At 41.9% G+C, this 20,927-nt stretch overlaps 1 protein-coding gene across 2 annotated transcripts in view; it reads right to left on the reverse strand.

Annotated features, from left to right (window-relative positions):
• The window catches only part of Pid1 (phosphotyrosine interaction domain containing 1), a 304,514-nt gene that overhangs the window by 49,381 nt on the left and 234,206 nt on the right, over positions 1-20,927 (reverse strand). The window lies entirely within an intron of this gene.

The following is a 20,927-nucleotide window of genomic DNA, read 5'->3' on the forward strand; positions in this document are numbered from 1 at the left end:
TGAACCAGAATCTCTCCCTGCAGCGTGGCAGCAAGACCTGTACTCACTGGCTGCGGCTTCCTCCCCCAACTTTGTCTCCCACCTTCTCTCCCTGATGTGCTTCTGAAGCCCTGGGATATACTGGTTGGTTCTGATAGAAAGTAGCCTGAAGACTGCCTTTTACTTAGCACCAGGAGAGGTGAGTTTAAAATGTGAACTGCATTAACTCATACCAGACCTCTTGAGTTGAGTTAAGAGTTTCTTTGAGGAGGGAACAGTAACTTCTATTTTTAACCAGTTTCCAAGATGCTTAAGTAAATTTTGAAAATTCTTCCTCTATTTCCTCAATACCCAATCTTTTCTGAACTTCTCAGGCGTAGCTTTTATTCTCACATATCCTTTGAATCTTCTCCAAGATCCGCAATAAAGCTCCCCACTTTCAACCCCGAATCTGTTTTCTCATCCACTCTCCTGGACCACCTTCCTGATTTTCACAGAAGCCTCTCTCCTTGTGTTCACCAATGACATCATCTTCACCTTACTCCACACCTCTCAGAACACATTCTTCTTCTGCCCTGGTTCCTGTTGGCCCTGTCATTCATTGGCCGTGTTCTCTGCAGCGATTCTGCCTTTTCCAGGTCCTTTTCCTTTTTAAAAATCATCTTAACTTTCTCTCTCAAGGAATGCATTCTCTCATGACTGCAGAAACTTCACCCTGACAGCTCACAAATGTGTGTCTCCAATATTTCTCCCCTACATTCTTGCTACAGATCCCACATGATCTGACCTACCTTTCCTTTCCCTTGTTTATGTGCTATTCCTCCTACTCTGCCTGCTCAAAATATACAATGATTCTGAGATGGTTAATTTTGTGTGTTAACTTGCCTGGGTGAAGGGATGCCTCAGAAGTCTTAAAATATATTTCTGGGTGTGTCCATGGTGGTGTTTTCAGAAGGCATTCGTGTGTGAATCTGTGGGCTCAGTAGATCACCTGCCCCAGTGTGAGTGGGCACCATTCAACTCAATAGAATCGGGCAAGAGAGCGGAGGGCAAAATTGCTTCCTGCTTGAGCTGGGCCTCCTGTCTTCTCCAATGAGTTCCTGAAAGCAGTATCCCATGTGTCCTGCAGACACACAGCACCTCGCTGAGTGTGGGGAGTTACCCAAGAAGCTTTAGATCTTTCTCAGGAAGACCTAAGGTTGCAATGGGAAATAAGCAACACATACATCAAGGTGACACAGACAGTGGTAGGTACCTGTCTTAGTCACTTTGTTGACACTGGGACAAAACACTCAATGCCCACAACTTGAAGAAATTTATTTTTGGCTCATGTTTTCAGTCCATAGTCTTCTGGCTCCGAGGCAGAAAGGGCATGACACATGCTGCTCGTTTCATCACAGTCAGGAAGCAGAGGGGAAGAAGACAGAAGCCCAGGAGGAAGATGTACCCCTGTAAGTCACGTCCACAGTGACCTGCCTCTTCTGCACAGACCCTACCTCCTAATAATTCATTGAGCTATGGATTCATTAAGGCCTCAACCCACTGATGATTACAGTGCCCTGTGATCCAATCACCTTTCAAAAGCTTGACATCTGAGCACATGGCCCTTTTCAGAGACATTCTAGATCCAGACTGTAACAGTACCCTGAGATCATTATAGATAAAATGCAATAATGTTCAGTGACGAAACAGCAAGCTGTCCAATCAAATCGTCCCTGTGCATGTGATGTAATATCCATCCAATCAAATTGTCCCTGTGCATGTGATGCAATATCCATCCAATCAAATTGTCCCTATACATGTGATGTAATGTGAAATGTGGTCATACTAAGTCTATGTATTTTCCTGGGAAATAAAAGTTGAAAATATTTTTTCAGGAAAGTGAAACTTGAAGATTCACCCTGTTGGCCAATTAGTGAACTAAAATATGCATTTCTATCAGATATGAATAAATTTTTATTCTTGTTTCCCAATGTTTTTGTAAAGAAAAGAAAACTGCTTTTCTGAGAATAATGAGGAAAACTGGAGAAAATGCTGAGGTAAGTGTAGTTTGAATAAAAAATGTTTTATAACATTGCTTAAGCAAAATGAGCCCTGTTAAGCTTCCACGGTGAGATTGTGTGCAATACCAACTGCCTATGTTGGTAAAATAGGAAGAAAGTAAAAATGTAAAATAAGAAGAAATTTGGTGTAAAATAGGAAGAAAGTAAATTAAAAACAGCAAAAGGTGGTTTGTTCAAAAGACTACCTTCTATTTTCTCAAATTATTGTGAATCAGAGACCAAAGCAAATTTATGAATCAAGGCCTAGAATACACATGAACCTAATGAGGAAGAAGCAGGACTAGGGTTGGAATTACGCTTTAGTAGCAGAAAGGCCTCTTTGGGAATTTTCTTATTTGCATGGCAGCTGTAGAGTTTGTTTTATTCAAAATATTTACTTATTGTTTCCATTTATCCCTATTCAGCAAGGCCCTTAAAAGACACAAAAGCATGTTTTTCAATTTTAAAGAAGACTTTGGTAGTTTTTCAATCTGTTAAGCAGTTATCTTCAGAGGAACAAAAGATGATAAAACTCTTTTTAAAGTTTCATTAAAATTCTCTCTTCCCTGCTGTTGCTGTCCATCCTTTCATCTTCTCTATCCAGTTCCAGTTTGGTTTTTACAGTTTGTCCCCTGTTCCCCACTGAGACACAACTCCCTCCTTCCAGACAGCTGATGGAGCTCAGTGTCCCCAGGGAAGGTTAAATCTTAGCTGCTGCTTGTCCTTCCTTTAAATTCAAGAACTGGATCTTTAAGCATCTGAAGTTGTTCCAGTTGAGGATAAAGAGTGGCAAAGAAAGAAGTAAAATGAGACAAATCTTCCTATATGTTCTTTTAAATGTTAATAAAGCCAATGTTAAGCAAGCAGAGCCTGGACCAACCACATGAGTGAAGTTACCTAGTAATTGCTGAGTGGGGAGGGGGTATTTTTTAAGGCAGAAACAGCCTCAGATATTCCAGAGCACAGTGCTGAGGGTGAACTCACAAGGAGGCAAAAGAGGAAGGGGATGGGCCGGGAATGCTGGCTCACAAGCTTCCAGGTGGGTCCCGGAAGGAAGATGTCCTAGGATTCTCCCAGCCAGAAGCAAGGCTGTTGTCGAGCATGCAGTGCAACAACAACGAGGGGTTCCACCTCCTCCAGTCCACCATCTCTGAGGCACCTGTGCCACCAGCAGCTGCCTGGCCAAGAGTAGACTGAAACTCCCACCTTGCATGGGTCATGCACAAGAATAAAGAAAAATAAAAAAGCACAATATCAGAAAGCAAATACTTGATTGAGACTTATCTCTTCCACTAGGCAATCAAAAGGTGTGGGTGCACTGTCTTTTGTGATTGTCAAAAGTGAGACTAGACTTGACCTAGATACGCTCTTCTGACTTAAGAGTTACCTGTGCAGAGTGAATGTGTTGACTCTAGGTACAACTGCTGTAAGCGGTCAAAGGCGGTTCAGATTACAGATTCCTGAGTCATGCGCATTAGCTCAAGACAGCCAGTGCCACCAGGGAGTCTGCCTCTCGGGATGGGAGACACGAAGGGTTGATGCTGAAGAAGTAACTGGGGAGTTCACCAAGTGACAGCGTTATTTTACATTCTTCTCGTTCCTCTAACCAAGCTGAGAAGTTCAGGAACCTACCACATGCAGTCCGTCTAACAGGAAACATTTCCTTTGGTAGATGATTGTAAACAGAAGGCTCTTGAAACAGCTCCCTGCCAACCGGACCCTTTAAATATTTATATTCTGCTGGCTCACACACACCCATTGTTGATGACTGTGGTTGCCTCAAGCAAGCTCCTAACTGGAACTACACATAAGGAGGGTAGTCTGGGACCCCTGGACATGCTACTGGCCATCTCAGAGACACAGAAGTGACAAGGTCAGCCTCGAAGCCAAAGAAGACTTGTCTCCTCGCTGCTGGCCACCTCCTTATTATTTAACATCTTCGTGATTTATTCCCTTTCTGCATGGTCACTATTGCATATGACATAAAATACTCCCTTAGCATTTCTGCATGGAACATTTTAATTGTTCTTAATGCCAGTAAGTGGGACAAAAAAGTCTCTGCTTTGTAACTGGTGATGGTGTCGACAGTTCTCTGTTTTGCCTCCAGCTTAATCCAAAAGATGGAGCTGGTACTAATGATTTGACTGAGCTGATGTTTACAGTCCTATAACCCAGGATCATCTCATCCCGACTGGATGTCATAAATGGTTCCTTTTCCTTGCTCCGAACATAATTACATTCCTGATTAATAACAGCTGTGGAGACTCGACCCCCCCAAAGTCACACATGCTAAGGCAACAACCACTTTTGAACCACTGCAACCTTTGTTTCATAACCATTAAAAAAGGAGTTTGCCAAACCCAGAGAGATGGCAAACATTTGGAGAACAAAGGGCTAGTGGGATTGCTCAGCTAAGTCTAACTGAAACATCACACAGGAGAGGAAATGCAGAGCGTTAACTCTCTCGAGCTGCTGGAGAAAAGCACCCACTCTCTGTACTACATCAAAGTGACGTCACTCATGACAAGCAAATAGTTCACTTCTCTGCTAGGATACTACTCAGGAAAAATACGACTTCATTTTTCCTGGGAGTTCAAAGCAGACGGGATCGTGCCAGTAGGAAATCAAGTCACTCTTTCTAAAAATATGTTTTCTTCTTTCCTTTCTCTTTATCATTTTGGGAATATGGATATAGATAATTTAAGCTGAATCGCCCTAACCAGTGAACTGGAATGTGATGTCAAATTTACCCTATACATAAACTATGACATCGGAAATTAATGTATTGTGATTATTTTAATGACACAGGCAGCTAAAAAAGGTAATAAACCTATTGTATACATCTCTGGGTCATCCTCAGACAACATATCCTTGGTTCTTTTTTGTTTTCAAAAAAAGAGCAAGTATTGTCTTCATGCAAACGAGAAACTTAATTAAACAATCTGATGACCCCTTAGGGCCTTCGGGGAGACCACAAAAGATCTTATGGACTGGTTCTACACTCATCTATCTCTGTAAGAGCATGAACTCTTATGGTCATCTCATTGATTTTTTGGTTTTTTGAGACAGGGTCTCACTATGTAGTTGAGACTGACCAGGAATTCACTATGTAGTCCAGGCGGGCCTCGAACGCACAGTGATCCTCCTGCCACAGCCTCCCGAGAGCTGGGGTTACAGGTGTGCGCCACTATGCCCCGGCAGCCTTAGACTCCTTTGACTATCATAGAATCTTCAATAACAATGGTAGTTCGAAGATACCTATGAGTAAGCAATGCTGAAATATCTATGACCAATATGACAGATTTGTAATAAGTGACAATACAATGAACCTATGACATGAATTCAAAAGGCAAACTTCTCCAACCATGGATGTCCCTCTGTCCTCAGCGACTCAATTAAATGCACAGTTCCTCATACCACACAGTTTAATTCAAGTTCAGTTGATCTGGATATGAAACTATAAATTGTACAAACGTAAAATTATGGGGAGCAGGAGGAGGCATTCAAAAGAGAACTGATTATAGCCTCTGAAACATCAATTTAGGGGAAATTTGTCTTTTAGTTCTAAGCCATATATTTATATTCAGATTAACAACATGAAAAATAAGGCAAATGAGTTTCTTTGAACGCCAATACTGTAGGCCTTATAATGCATATCCTGCCTTTGTGCTGCTTAATTATATTTAAACTCAGCATCTCGGTTAAATCCGTAGTGGACATGGAGCAAGCGATGTATTTTTATTTTAAAAGATAATTGGTCCTGGATGATTTCTTATTTACATTTTCAAGTATCTAAAATTTTGGTTATTTTTAAAGTTTTTCTAAAAGCAAAACGGGATGTAAATGGCACTATTCCAGTGCCATTCATTTCTGGTGCAGCAGAAAATTAGAGCTTTCATCTCACCTGCATGAAAAACTCAATCAAGGGCCCATTGGGAGTGAGGCAGAAGGCTATTAAGAACTAGAAAAAGACACACGAGCTGAAGATGCCAATTAACGTCTCCCGGTGTGAGAAGTGAGGCAGAGGAGGCAACTTGCGCGGGACTGGAAAGCTTAGCCTTACAAGAAGCAACACCGTTTCATCCTAGCTGGGCCTTGCAGTCCCATAGGGGCCTTTCTAGAGCCACACTGCTACGCATGCGCGCACAGTCCCCCCTCAGGAATGCAAACTGAGAGGGCCGACAGCTACTCCCTTGTGTTTTCCAACCACAAACTGCTATCAGAATAAGTAGTTTGTCTCAGCTGTTCCAGTAACTGGAAATGTTGCGCTAAGCAAAGCACACAGCCGCAAGGGTTGAAGGTTTCAGTTTGAGGTCCACACACTTGCCCGCACGGTGATCATATTCGTTACCTCATTGCGTGTCAGACTGCAGTATGCTTTTGTTGTCGTTGCTTTCATTTTGTCTCTTTTCGTTGTCGCTGTTCTTGTGGTAAGAGTCTGAGATCACGGAGTGTTACCACAGCAGGTGATCACAGTAAACAAATTTAAGTAACTTTTCTTTGGCCCCTTTCAAGCATATGTTCTTCACATCAGCTTTCCTTTGAGTCACTGCTAAGGACATAATGTTAAACAAAAGAAGCCAGGTATAGAAGGGCTCTCGTTGCGCGATTTCAAAAGCAGGCAAACCAATCTGTATTGTTAGAAATCAGGAGAGTGGCCTCTCTGGGGGGACTGGTAGTGACCACAGGGGTAAGGAACTGCTCCTGGGAAGGCAGCGACATCAGTCTCTTGTGCACAGGTGTGTTTACTGTGAAAATCCATCAAGCTGTGCACACGTCTGATTCCATGTTTAACACTATATAGATGTCCTCAAAAGCAGTTACCATCGAGCAACCGAGTGTCTAATCTCACATCTCCTGGTCTCAAATACACACACAGCCCCCTAACACATGTGAATTCCCCCCACAACACACCCATACGTGACACACAGCATACACATACAAGCCACCTACATACCCAATCCACAACATAACACATAACGTCCAGACCTATATCCACAGCACACACATCCCATCTGCATGTTCTCAGTCAGCAAAGACAATAAAGTGTGCTCTGAAAAGGTTCTTCCTTTAGACCTTGATTCTCGAGGTGCCACGATATTAAATATTCACACTGGGGACACATTCAAAGGCCACGTTCTTACTCCTGCTCTAGAATGTTTAAATATCCTAACTGGAGGTGCGCTGCCTCAGAAGGCAGGCTCAGGGAGATGAGGGAAAATGCACAGGGTGACGATCTAGAACCCAGGTCCTTCAGCCTTGAATCCCTCTGCCTCACCCCATCTGCTGGGCAGAGCACTGAGAGCCCAGGGGGAAGGGCCAAGCCTGGCTCCCAGGGCCAGAGCAAGGGAACCCTGAAGCTACTGCTCTGATTTCTTATCCACACAGAAACCCCAAAGTAGAAACTTGGAAGGATCTCTCTCCTTCCACATGGCCTGAAAGAACAGCAAAGAGCAGATGAGCTTCTCACTGAGCTTCTCTTCCTAGGAGTTATCTTGCGAAGAGCTCTGGCAGTGTGTACACACGACAGGGTCAAAAAAGGTATAAAGATCCTTAGGAAAACGAGTGAACCTGCAGGAGGCAGCAAACACCTGAGGAAGGGAGCAACGAAGCTGACTCTGAGTTTTACTCTATCCATATCTTCATTTACAAAACATTTCTTGAGTGACTCATACACCAGACCCTAAAGATGGGCTGATGAAGAAGAGTCAGATGGTTTGGATGAGGAACTCTCCCTGGGAAAGTGGTTTAAGGAAAGGAAGTGGGAAGGGAGGGAGGGAGGGAGCACAGAGTCACAAGCCAGCAAGGGGAAATAGCATATTCATGGTGAGATACATGTGTGGACAGAATGGCTCTTCCTCGTAGAAATTAGGGCTCCTTCCAAACAAGAAAATACCCTTTTGATCTCAACTGGCCATCATCTCAACTGCTGCCATGTAGCTGAAAGAAAGACTCAAGATAATGGTGTTGGTGACCACATACAGGGGAATTTGTGGGCAGTTCTTAAATTCACACCAAGCCCTTACTTCTAGTTGTGTTCTACTGACATAAGCTACAAAAATTAAAAAAATAATAATAATCTGGAAAGGCACTAGAGCCACACTTCCCTCTTGCTGAATGATTGATACCAAGAGCCAGTTCTGTGCTTCGCAGGAGTCCAGAGTTTCCAGGGATACATCTTCCTCCACATTCTTCTCTGGGTAGCTTCTACTATTAGAGCCCCGGAAAGAAATTCTTCTGCAGTGTGTAAAGTCCTGTCAGTGATGGTAATTTCCAGGTTTTCGTGGGTGACTCTTAAAGTCTCCTCTTTTGAAAGGATGTTGGATATAATTCCAATTTTACATTGGCAAAGAGAAGTTCGAAAAAAATGCCTTATGTTCACACTGTAAAACATTCAGAAGGAAAACAAAGGAGTGAAAGAGAGAAGAGAAATCTCTAAAGAGTTCTTTCTTTTTTATGATATTAGCAGTATAGCAGGTCATCCATGACTCTTACACCTGCTGTTTGACTGCAGCTATTACTTAAGTGATAGCAATTAAAGCTCTATATATTTAAAGATGCCTGAAAGCACTGACTTATTTATAAACTCTGAAAGGCACCGGTTACAATGTATTTTGGTATGTCCTATTTCTCAAAGCTACATTCAGTCTTCAATCACGTAAGAGCTGTGGGTTTAATTTTTACCAAGATTTTAGTTGTACCAACCTTGATTTGACTGGACTCCTTTAGAAGAAAAAGGTAATAATCAAGCCATTGGAACAACCTGGATCCCTAGATGCTCCTATTTCTCTCCAGTGAGTGATTCTTGTCATGCTAATTGAGTAGAAACATAAAGGCTTTCCCAACGCTTTTCACAAGGGAACTCTTCTTGCAGATTTTATTTTATGAAATCTGTAAAATGCTGGGAGGCATATTAATTAACAGCAGCAGTGCTAAACATATATGGAACACATAATTACCAAAAATGATACACTTAATACTTGAAGACTAGAGCCAATCCTCAGTAATCTGCCTAGGAAGAGTCCCTTTGTTTCTAAAGAAAAGCAACATAGACTGGAGACTGCAGTGGCCAATTCTGTTTTGCCAGCTGGAAAATGTCAGTTATCAGCAGCTACAAAGTATATTTCTGTGTAGGCTGCAATAAAGTCCTCCATGGTGGATAAATGAGGGCAGAGGGTAGAAAGGAGGGAAATAAATGAGAGAGAGAGAAGACTGAAATTGAGATTGATTGTGGCCTGTGACTCAGTAAGTAAAAGACCTATCTGGTAGAAACAATTTTGCACCCCAAATGTGCAGAATACGGGAGCAGTTCTCACTGCCGTTTCCTGGCCAAAGGTTATTCATTTATCCTAGTTAAATCTGATCTCCACTGAAATGACCCTGCAGAGCTCAAACTCAATTCAGACCCCTCAGTGAGCTCTCCAGAATAAAGACCGTGATCCCAAACAATTTGCTCACCCAGCCCCTATCAGAACACCTGGATGTCGGCCTATTAGGAAGGTAGACTCCTTTAGTATTTTATGTGCAATCAAGTAAGTAATCAAATTAAAATAAAAGAACAGGATCTGTATTACACAATTCAAATAAGACCAATCTGGAATCTATGCAATTACAGACTCCATGCATTTTAACCACCTTTCATTGAGTATTTGAACCCAGCAAGGCACTGGTGACACATAGGTTCCACTACTTGCTATCCCCTCATGACACAAGGATGCCAGAGGACATCACTTCCTGTTCTTGGCCGTGTCTGCCGCACAGGTCATGGAAGCAAGCAGCAGTTTAAAATGTCCGATTTCTTGTACGAAATCTCTTTCTGCTTAAACCAGTGAGCGTTTTCTGCTTTCTGCACTTAATCCAAACTGATACGCAGCTGCCCCATTCCAGTAAACCAGGGCTGAAGGGAAAGTGAGTCAAGAGAGGAGAGGGCACTGGCGAACAAGCTAGCCTCGTTCATTCACCCATCCATTCACCCATTCTTTACATGAGCCACCCAGGTTATTTACTGACCACCTGTTATGTACTGGGCACTCTGACCTTGGGAAAGAGCAGTTTACACACGCTGTACAAACCCCTTCACAACGTATTCACTGTCTTAGGACTTGATTTTTGTTCTAAGCCCAGTATTCGCCTCCATTGACTTCCATTCTCTGCCAAGGTTTAAAAAGATGCCCAAGTACTCTGAGGAGTCCTCGTCTCATTTTCAACCTCCTTTTCATGGTTTGTGATGTTCTGTCTTCTCTGCTTCTTCCTTTTTCTTTTTGTTCTGTCCTTCTCCAATCTTTTCTTTTCCAACCTTCCTTGTATTCGCTGGGTTATGCTGTGTAAAAAAAGTGCCTAAAGCACCAACAGTATACAACAGGAAGTATTTCTTATGCTTTTGCACAGCTTGGAAGAGACAGTGTGCATCTCCCAAAATCTCGTGTCACTGTCATGCCCCAGCATGTTCTGCCTTTCTGGGAGAACTGCCTGCCTATAGGAACTACTTTCCCTGATGATCATTTTGGGTCATTTAGTTCTACCTACCCTATAAGATTTGTGTGAGCCAAAAAGAAAACTGTGCTCGTACTTGCTAAGAGTCCAACATGGCATCAACACTAAATGGGAGCTGCTGGTATTTTTTTAATCCTCACATTATTATTACTTGTTGGTACTATCAAAGGAAAGGCATATAAAATTACTTTTTGCTTCAAGCTTCTTTAAGTACTGGCTTCTAAAGGAGTTCTGGCTGGGCTACCAATCGGCAGGCTCCGCCGTCCATGTTACTGCATAAGGGTCATCCCCAGGACACTGATGTCAGGTGACACAGTCCTTGTTCTACAGAAGAAGACAACAATGACACACTGCTTGTAAGGCACAGAACTATAACTCCCTCCCATGTCTCTTCAAAGGACAGCAAAACCATGCTTCCTATAACTTTCGCTAATTGCTAATCTACATAAACATAGGAAGACCCTGGTTTCTCCTCCTACACACACAAAAACAGAAGCCATTTAAAATGATTAAGGTAGGAAACATTCATAACATTATTTCTCTCTTAGGTGTTTGCACCTTAAGGCCAAAAAGAGAGAAAAAAATGTGTGACACAATGCAATGAGTCTTTCAATTTTCTAACAGGAGAATTTAAAGCATCACTGAGGTTACTTACTCAGGGGTGGTGGTTAAACTGCCCTTGAATTACACTTAGGGAAAATGGCCCATTTTGCACGTGGGGACAAAGGCGACATGGCCTCATTTTTTTTTATTGCACAGATTAGAAGTAATTTCTGATTAACAAGTTACTTTTAAATTGCTTTCTATGTATGTTCCTCCAGAAATCCAATTATAATTCCATTATTGGGAAGGGTGAATTAGAAAGTAAGGAGAGGTTTGCATAAAATTAACATACCAATGGTTTTCCTTGCATTGATAAGCAAATTTCTTTTCATATCAGAAAGCATCCATACAAAGATGCTCATTACAGGCATCAGGAGCTGTCAGGACATTGCACTTAGCATTCCCTGACTGCTGCAACCAACATTTGCCCAATTTCCAATAGAAACATCAGCTCTCCACTGAAGGCTATGGACTAAAAGTCTTTCCTGGATATGGGCAGAGCCATAAAGCATCTTAGATTTGTGCCCACAAAATCACTGCTCCCCCTTGGGTGTATGCAAATTACTGGATTTTTATTTTTAATAATTACTAGATCTGGGTCTTTCCAATTTGAGATCCAAGTTTTGAGGTTGAGAAGCCTAAGAGATCTTTGCAACAAGATAATGCAAGAGAAAGTACACTGTAACCATATCGTCTGGGATGTGACTTTTAAACTATAGGAAAATGTGTAAGCTTACCAGCTGGTGTGAGAAGGTAGTCAAAGAAGTAACAGAAATGTGTGCAAGTAAAGTCTACAGTTTCGTATATCAGCAAAACTGTCTACTGTCTATAAGCAAAGTGGCCACATTTAGATTAGAATTGTACTTACAAGCTTATGCACATATTCACATAGAGGTTGGACCTAAGGGAATCTGCACGTACCTCTTTTACTTCAGAAAATGGGTTAATTCGAATTAGGGAAGGGAATCACAAGAATGTCAGCATCTGTTAATCTGTTCCTTTATCTTCTCATTTTATTTCGTAAAGGGGTAGGCCACTTTTTTGGACAGCGTCAGCTTTTGTCTCAATAATATGTTGGGGAAGCAATATTCTTGCTAAATGAAGTGAAGATAATTTCTAGACTTCACTCAAAAGAAAGACTCTGAATTCAGCAATTTTCCCATAACATGCCATCAATAAAAGAGTCTGCATCTCACCCACTGGAGCTTCACGTCCTAGGGTAATTTTGCTACAAGTGGACCACATTACATAAAGCAGACAGCTTTAGGATTACAGCTCTGACTCACAGCCGCTTTATGGTTCTTGACTTAAACTTTAGAATTCTTTTCCCCACCTAGTGGTTCAGCTGGAAGGTAATGCTATGAAGCACTCTACAGAGCATCACATGGGTAATATCAAGAGCACAAGAGTCCTAAGTACTCAAAGCTTCCAAAAAATTCAAGTCTGGCTTATATCTCCACAGGAGGGAAAACATCATGCATATGTTTGCTCAGAAAAGAAAATAATTTCTGAACCTTCTCTCTTAACCCCTCACTAAGGACGCTTGCTATGTGCCCTTGTACTAATAACCCCACAGTTGGAGATCAAACCCAGTGTCCTGCTTATGAGAAGGCATTCAAATGTGTCATGAAAAATAAACAAATCAAAAGTGGAGCGCAAAGTAGGAACATATGAAACACACCATAAATCCCCAGCACTGGGAACTCAGCTGTGAAAATAGCTGGCAAAAGTCACCCTGCGATTGATTTAAAAATAAAACATTTCTACAAAGGAGCCATGTTTGAAGTTTACCGCTGCTATAAGATAAAATGAAGGTTTTTAAGGAAGTTGCAAAATAGAAATACAGCAAGCGTTTATGAAAACAAAAACCACCTCTGTGAGGAATATCATTCTAAACTGATGGTATAACAAGTGCCTCGCTCAAAATCACAAAGTGAAGATGTCTGACTTGGCGTGAAGATGTCTGACTTGGTGTGAAGACACCAAAAAAGAGCAACTGTCCCTGTCTTACATCTTGTCCCACGTTCTTTGACACAAATGGGAATGCTGAGCTTTGAAGGCGCTGAAGATCATATGAGATCTAAATCAGGGTCCAGAACATCTTGAGTAGGGTTGGGGATTTAGTTCAGTGGTTCCAGCGCCTGCTTCACAAGCACAAGGACCTGAGTTCGATCCCCGGTACAAAAAAAAAAGTTTACATTTTGACTAAATATCTGAGCATCTGAATTTGGGACACTGCTGCTAGTGCAGCCATGCTGGATGGTGTTTGCAGTTATGAGGATAACTATGCATCTTTAATTAGATGCTGCTAAGTTGTTTTTTTTTTTCTTTCCTTTCCCAATTACCTTCATCCAAAGAGCGAGAATCAGGTATTATATGAACACTACAGCTTTTCTACCTAAAATAATTAATTTAGTTGACAATGTCATACACAATTCTTCTGAAAATAAGTGGATTAAAGAGTAAATCATAATTAGGAAGTTGCTAAATAACAGTTTCCATAAGTATGCTACAAGACTACCCTGCATAAGCACCTTCTAATCACCAATTTCCCTTATAAGAATATTTATAAATTCCTCTTTCTTTCCTCCACCTAACAACTGATTTTCTCTTTATTTTTAACGATGAGGTAATGAGTAAGCATTCCACTGAAATCAAAATAGTCTGATTCTACAGACAGGACCCGTGTGAGGAAGTCCTCAGAAGATCTGCACTCTATGAGCAATCTTCACAGCAAGTTAGACAGGCCATAAGGTTTACCTGAATTGTTCTGAAGTGAAAGCGAGGGATTCTGTGAGGTCAGACTGTGGCTACACCGCCAAGGTTTCTTTGGTCTCTTGACACATCAGTTTGGATCCAACAGAAGTTTCACTCAGTGCAAAACCATCACTCTGGGGCCCAGTGAAACATGAGGCTGTGTCATGTACGAACCAGCCAAGGGGTCCTTGAACTAGCAAGGCAGACAGGCTCACAGGCTAATAGCTAACAACAGGTGGGCATTGTACAAAAGGTTCAGTATTTTCCAGTGCAAAGAATCCTGGACAGTTACCATTTTGGGGGCTCATTTCCCCATTTGTAAAATGAGTGCTATAAATGAGTTTGTTTTTTTGGGGGAGGGCAGGGGTATGGGGAAAAACTGAGAACCAAGATCAGTCATGTAAAGATAAAAGATCCCAATGATGAATGTAACTGTACCATATAATTAAAATGTACCAATAAACTCAATAAGATAATAAATAAATAAATAAATAAATAAATAAATAAATAAATAAATGAGTTTGTTTCACCAATGAATGCCTGTGTAAAAATCAAATGATAAGGCCAGGGATTTAACTCAGTGGTTCCACTCCCTGCCTTGCAAGCACAAGGTTCTGACGATCCCCAGTTAAAAAAAAAAAAAAATCAAATGATAAAAGGAGGGGAGAGGAATACCATGGTTAAATAAATCTGGAAAATGTTGCAAAGGGGGACAATTTCTTTTTTGGGGGAGATAATTTCTTTATGGCAGGACTTCTCTAAACCTTGAAACAAAGCCTATTTGTCCAACATATACATATCAAAAGCATATTAAAATATTCTAAAGTGGTTTTTACTTATAAAGTAAGTGCCCATTATGTGATCATAATTTTCCTTTTTTGTCTAAGAAGAAACATATTCCTTGTGGTTCAAATGTAGCTGCTCTTTCCTGGAGTCGGGGGAAGAAGAAATTGGGACATTTCATCCTGAGAAACATTTACTATGTATTTACTAAGTCTACAATTTTGTCTATAAGCAAAATTGTTCAATTGCCTATAATCACAGTAGCCATATTTGAATTAAATTACACTTTGAAACTTCAGAAGACATTCATTTAGAGGTTGGATCTAAGGAAATGTGCATTTCCTTCTTTTGCTTTAGAAGAACTGATGAACTTGAACTGAGGGAGGGAGTCATAGCCCTGCCAGCATTTGCTAATTCATTCTTTTCTCTTCTCTCAGATTATTTTGTAAAAGGGGACAACTGATGACTCCCTGGGTGGAGTTTCTTTCTCATCCATTTGCCTACTCCTGTAGGCCCCTTCTGATTGCATAATACTCCCCCTCTGAGGTCAAGTTCCCTGGCCTTTCCAAAGCTCCGCTCCTTCATTTTTTTCTGAAACAGCATCTCTCTGTCACGGTGCACCACAGATTTCACATCCAAAGCATGTTAGGAGTTAACACACTGTTTACTTTGGCAGCCCATATCCGTGTGCTCTCAGCAAGTTCATGTTTTTTTCTCCAGTTTTCTTTATTCTTTTTCCCAACTGAATCTCCATCATCATTTTTTGGCTTTTTGCTTCCCTGCATTTCTCTGATGCTGAAGGGACGTTGAGGACTTTCTCTCCCTTCTGCCAGAGCAAACAGAGGACCTCGCCCCACCCAGCACCCTGTGGCCTCACTAGGAAGGTTTGCCGAGGTCTGCAAACTTCCCAGAGCTGGAGTTCTTAAGTCTTTTCCAGCAATGCCTGCATTTCCAACCACCTATACAAGTTTTTAAAAGACCAGTCTAACGCTCCTTCCCCAATTGTGCATTATATAATCGATAACTTGGTAATTGCGTGAGGAATTTTTAGAATACGTGTTTATAAGAGTAGAGAATTTTAATTCAACAAGAAGAGAGAGATGGAGGTGGAGGAGAGTAAAAATAATAGAACTAAATCCTATTTTGTTCTCCCCACCATCAGGATAGGCAGCAGATACAGTTTTTATTAACCACTTTACACAGCCAGATTCGCCTTCACTGGCTTTGACTCAGACCATTTTGAGACAAGAAGCTCGGTACTAGAAAGCAGGGCGTGGATCACTTAGCTTATTGCACAAGATTTCCATGAATTTGGGGCAGAATATGTATAAAGAAAAACGTGTAAGAATTTCATAAATGCAGGGGTGCTTCCCTTGTTAAAAAACCTGTAGTCAACACATGAACAGAAAATTTCAGCTGCACTTGTGAGCGGTACTCTGAATGTGGCCTCCCAACAGCGTGATGGAACTCAGCCCAACAGGCAGGGACGCACGCAGGGGACGGGTCACATTCTGGATTGTTCCCTAGAATCCCCTTCCCTTTGTTCCAGAAAATTTCTCATTGCTTAAAAGGATCAAATTGAAAGAAGGAGAAAAATCTGTCACTGCTCCCGTTCACATTCAAAAGTGTAAAATCACCCCCTTTCCTCTTCGTGTGAGTTTTTTCTTCTTATACCATGAGTTGGAACAGGCTACCTTTGGCTCAGGACTGAATGCTTATGCTCCCCAGAATTCACGTGTGGAAGCTGAACCTCCAGTGTGATGTAATCAGGCAGTGACTTTTAAAGGCAATTTTGTGATGAGAGCACAATACTCCTGGGATTCATGCCCTTGCAGGAATAAACACGGCCGAGCTTGCTTTCCCTCTCTCTCTACTTGCTGTCCACCACGTGAGAATCTAGGAGGTCCATTGTGTGCAAACTAGGAAGAAGACACTGGATCTGCCAACACCTCAACCTTGGACATCCCAGCCTTGAGAGCTGGGTGATATGCATTTTTGTCACTTCAGCCACCAAATGTATAAATTTGTTATGCGTGGCAGCCAGGAGTGACTAAAGATACCTTCGTTTTATTTATCACATTTACTTATTAATTTTTACTTATTTGTTATGCTACAAACTCAATTTTAATAGGCCTGTATAACTGCTTATAAGATTGTATAACATTTTAATTCCATGTGCAAATATACAATTTAAAATAGGTTTTTACCATACAGACAGTATTTCTAGGAAAGGGAAAAACCACAAAGGAAATAATTCCCAGACGACCCCATGTGTGTGTCCCCCACAGGATAAGTATACCAATGGTTCAACTCATGTAAAAAAAAAAAATTACTCCATCACTGCTTTCTTTTGGCTTCTGACAACAATTCCATAATATTTAAATATACATAAAGAGCAGATTCTCTGGTCTTCTATCAACTGTGTCGATGGAATTTAGAGAATCCACTGTCTGTGTCCATTCATAAGGACATAGATCTTCGATCCCTTGATGATTTCCTTTGATTCCAGTGCTTTCAAAGTCCCAGTGCTTAGACAAAATCCACCCCATCCCTATAAAGGCCACTGAGAGCTATGAAAGTGGAAACTGAGTCAGGGTTCCTTTTCAAGTGATGATCAGTAATAAAAGGTTCTGAGTTAGAAACTCTTCTCTGTGCTTGCCTTCTTCACAACTGGATGCTTGGCAGAGTCTGACCTAACAGCAGGAAGTCTGGAGACTTGCCAAACCTTTGTTCCTTGAAATGACCTGAGTCTTCAGGCGACCTCTTCCCTAAGAGATGGCGTGTGTTTTGCACAATCCAAGTAGATGGTGAGATTAACTCCAAATGGCTTCCTCACCACACAGAAACCTGGTGAGGATGAAGAGGTGAGGACGGTTGGGCAAAGGACAAGAAAACATCAACATCCAGTGTGAGGACAGAGTTGCAGATGCAGACAGGAAGAATTTTCACTTCCAAATAGGCTTTTCTGCTTTTTTTCGGCTCTTCCTATAAGAAAATTGGTCGAACAACTCTGACCCTACCGAGGGAATGCAAAACCCAATGTGGGCTGGTGCAGAATCAGAGTCACAAAGCACACAGCTGTATCCTGGGTGACCTACAGCAACATTTTAATCATGACCAACAGCTGGTGTATTTGCTCTGCAGAAGAAATGCTTTGCAAAATGTTTGTGTATACTATCTCATTTAAAGTCACGATGACACTGTGAGGGAATCCTATTTTAGAATGCAAAGGATGGAGTCACAGAGAAGCTAAGGGCTGCCCAAGGTGAAACAGATCATACAGAAGATGCTTGATTTACAGTAGCGCTACATCATGATAATCCTACTGTAAGTTCAAAATATGTTTAAGTCAAAATGCATTTAACACACCTAACACACCAACCATGGTAATGAAGCAACACAATACATATGCATTGCAGAGGATCAACTCTTTACTGTGGGGATTGTGAGGCCAAAGAGGAGCTGCATCTTCCTGCTGCTATTCAGCATCAGGAGAGAGTACTGAGCACTGTACTCCACACTGTTATCCTGGGATAAAAACAAAATTCAAAATACCATATCTATTGAATGTACATCCTTGTTACACCGTCCTTAAATCATTAAGACAACCATCATAATCTAGGAAGGTACGAACTTCCAGGTTGTCTGAAGCCAGGCTCCAGGTCTCTGGTGACAAACTTCATTTGTCTGTTTAAGTCTCAAACGTGTGCTCCAAGACCATGAGCAACGAGGCTGGCAGCGCCTCTGGTAAGCAGGACACTGGCCTCCTAAACAGCCTCCCCTCTCCATGGTGCTGCTAACAGGTAATAGCAAGTTAAGAAAAATAGAGAGTGGAATTAAATTCATGAAGATGTGGCTTTTCTATAAAATGGAATACTACTCAGCCATAAAGAATGACAAATTCGAGTCATTCATAGGAAAATGGGTACATATTGAGGATATATTCCTAAGTGAAATAAATAAGACACACATGTGTAAATACTGAATAGTTTCTCTGGTGTGAAAAACTACAATAGTACAAAAGATCCTAATGAGATAACTGACCATGTGAAGTAGGAAAAAAAGGGGTAAAGGTGTAGGGAAAGTGGGAAGGGTAGGGGAAAGGTAATAAGGGAAAAGAAAAAAATATGAGAAACTGAAAAAATGGAAATAAAGTGTTTCTAAATGGGGAGGGGAGGAGGGGGTGAAGGGAGGGCAGGGACAAGGGGAAAAATGAGAACCAAGACCTGTCATGTAAAGGTACAAGATCCCAATGATGAATGTAACTATACTGCATACCTAAAATGTAACAATAAACTCAATAAAAGAAAAACAATTCATGAATAGTCTAACTATAAAATACAATTTTCCTAGACTGTCTAAGTGAGCCTGACGTAATCACAGAGAACTTAGGTGAAGCCCGAGATAGAATATTGAATTTCAGGACAAGCTCAGTATGAACACTCCATGGATCTGAAAAGGAAGAAGCCATCACACAGTGAGGGATGCAGTGGCCTGGAGAAGCTAGAACAGGCAAGGCTGTGGATGCTCCATTACAAAATCCAGCCAGGGATGATTATGCCAACAGTACTACTGCAATTGTGTGCTTATCTGATACAGTATAAGAGCGTTCTTTAATACATTTTTTAAAATGCATTTAAAAACTCATCACACCTAACCAGCCAGTGACCTGCTGGATGGTTACATAGTGGGGGTGTCCTCTGGAATAAACAAAGTTTGTTTTCTTTTTTTAATTGGCCAATAAACTCCTGAAGCATCCCTACGTAAGAGAGTACACCAAACTATAATGTGCTATTGCTTTGTTTATCTCAGTTTTAGAGTAACAGAGGGGAGTTTCCCTAGGCCAGGGAGATCAGGGCCACTTCCTTAACCTAGACTCCGCTCTGATATGGGTTCACTGAATTCAGGAAAGCTAGAACCCCATCCTTCCAAGGGGTGGGAGTGAGCTCCCCAGCTCCGGGCCTTGCTCAGATGCCACAGTGAGGGCCCATGGTGAGCACGGTCATCCTCCAAGTCACCTGGACCTCTCTGTGAGCCGCACCCAGCAGACTGCCCAGGAGGAAGGAAGTCAGCCCTGGAGCTTAGTGCTCCCCGTCCGTCCTTTCAGATCAGTCCTCCTGAGAGCCCAGACGCGCATGCACCGCCGCCAGTGGGGTTAGATGAGGAATCCCAGCCCCGGAGAATGCCAGGCCCAGCACTCACCCAGGTAAATATTACTTCTAAAAACACTCTGTGTCGCTCAGTGACCAGCCCTGCACGGGGGCAGTGTGGAGGAAGCACCACTTTCAGGCAATGCGACTGGGGGGGGGGGTTGAAAAGCCAGGAATGGGAGAAAAGACCTGGGCCTTAGAGTCTCTCCAGGACAACCCACTGAGAATGCGTCTGCCAAGAGGCCCCCTTTCCCTGGATGTTCTGGCAGAACTATCACCTCCAAGATCTTCCCGTTCTGTGGCACTCTGCAATACATTTCATTAGTGCTACTACAGTTGATTCTTATTAATAATATGGTGACTCATTAATATGGTGGAAACTGCCAAGGACACAGGACTGACTGTTGTTCTGCACCTTGGGCCAGGCAGGCAGGGAGCCTTGCAAGCACACCAGGGCCAGAGCCAGGCCCCAAACCCAGGGACTCAGAATCACTAAGGTGGTGGTCAAATTTATATTGTTTACATATTGAAATTTTAAAAAATGTTTTGGTGGTCCTGGAGATTGAACCCAAGGCCTTCACACCATGCTACATCCTTGGCAGTTAAAAGATTTTATTTATGTATTTTTTATCAATTTGATTGGTACAACTTAAATATACATTTTATGACAGAGTTTCACAAGTTACTAAGTCACCCACACTGGGTTTGCACCTACAATTCTCCTGCCTCAGCCTCCTAGAGTGCTGAAATTATATGTGCACACCACCACGCCTGACTAAAAGGCAGGCATTCTTAATAGGTACACTGGGTTAAATAAAACATATTATGAAAATTAATTTCATGTGTATCTTGCCACTTTTTCAGTGTGGCTTACTAGAGAACTTGAAACCAACCATGTGGCTCGCATTGTATTTCCATTGGACACTAGCACTTCCTGCTTAACCATCCCACTAACCCTGTAACATGCATGCTCTAATTAGCCCCATGCCGTGTGACATATGAGGTAATGAAGGCACAGAGGACAGGACCACTTTGCCCAGACCTGCTGGGCTGGTGTGTCCTCCAGACACACAGCCCATTTTACTCTTAAACACCACACAGTACTGTTTCCTTTTTCTGT

Source organism: Fukomys damarensis, unplaced genomic scaffold, assembly GCF_012274545.1.
Source record: "Fukomys damarensis isolate Sample0158 unplaced genomic scaffold, DMR_v1.0_HiC HiC_scaffold_16, whole genome shotgun sequence".
Classification (NCBI taxonomy): Eukaryota; Metazoa; Chordata; class Mammalia; order Rodentia; family Bathyergidae; genus Fukomys; species Fukomys damarensis.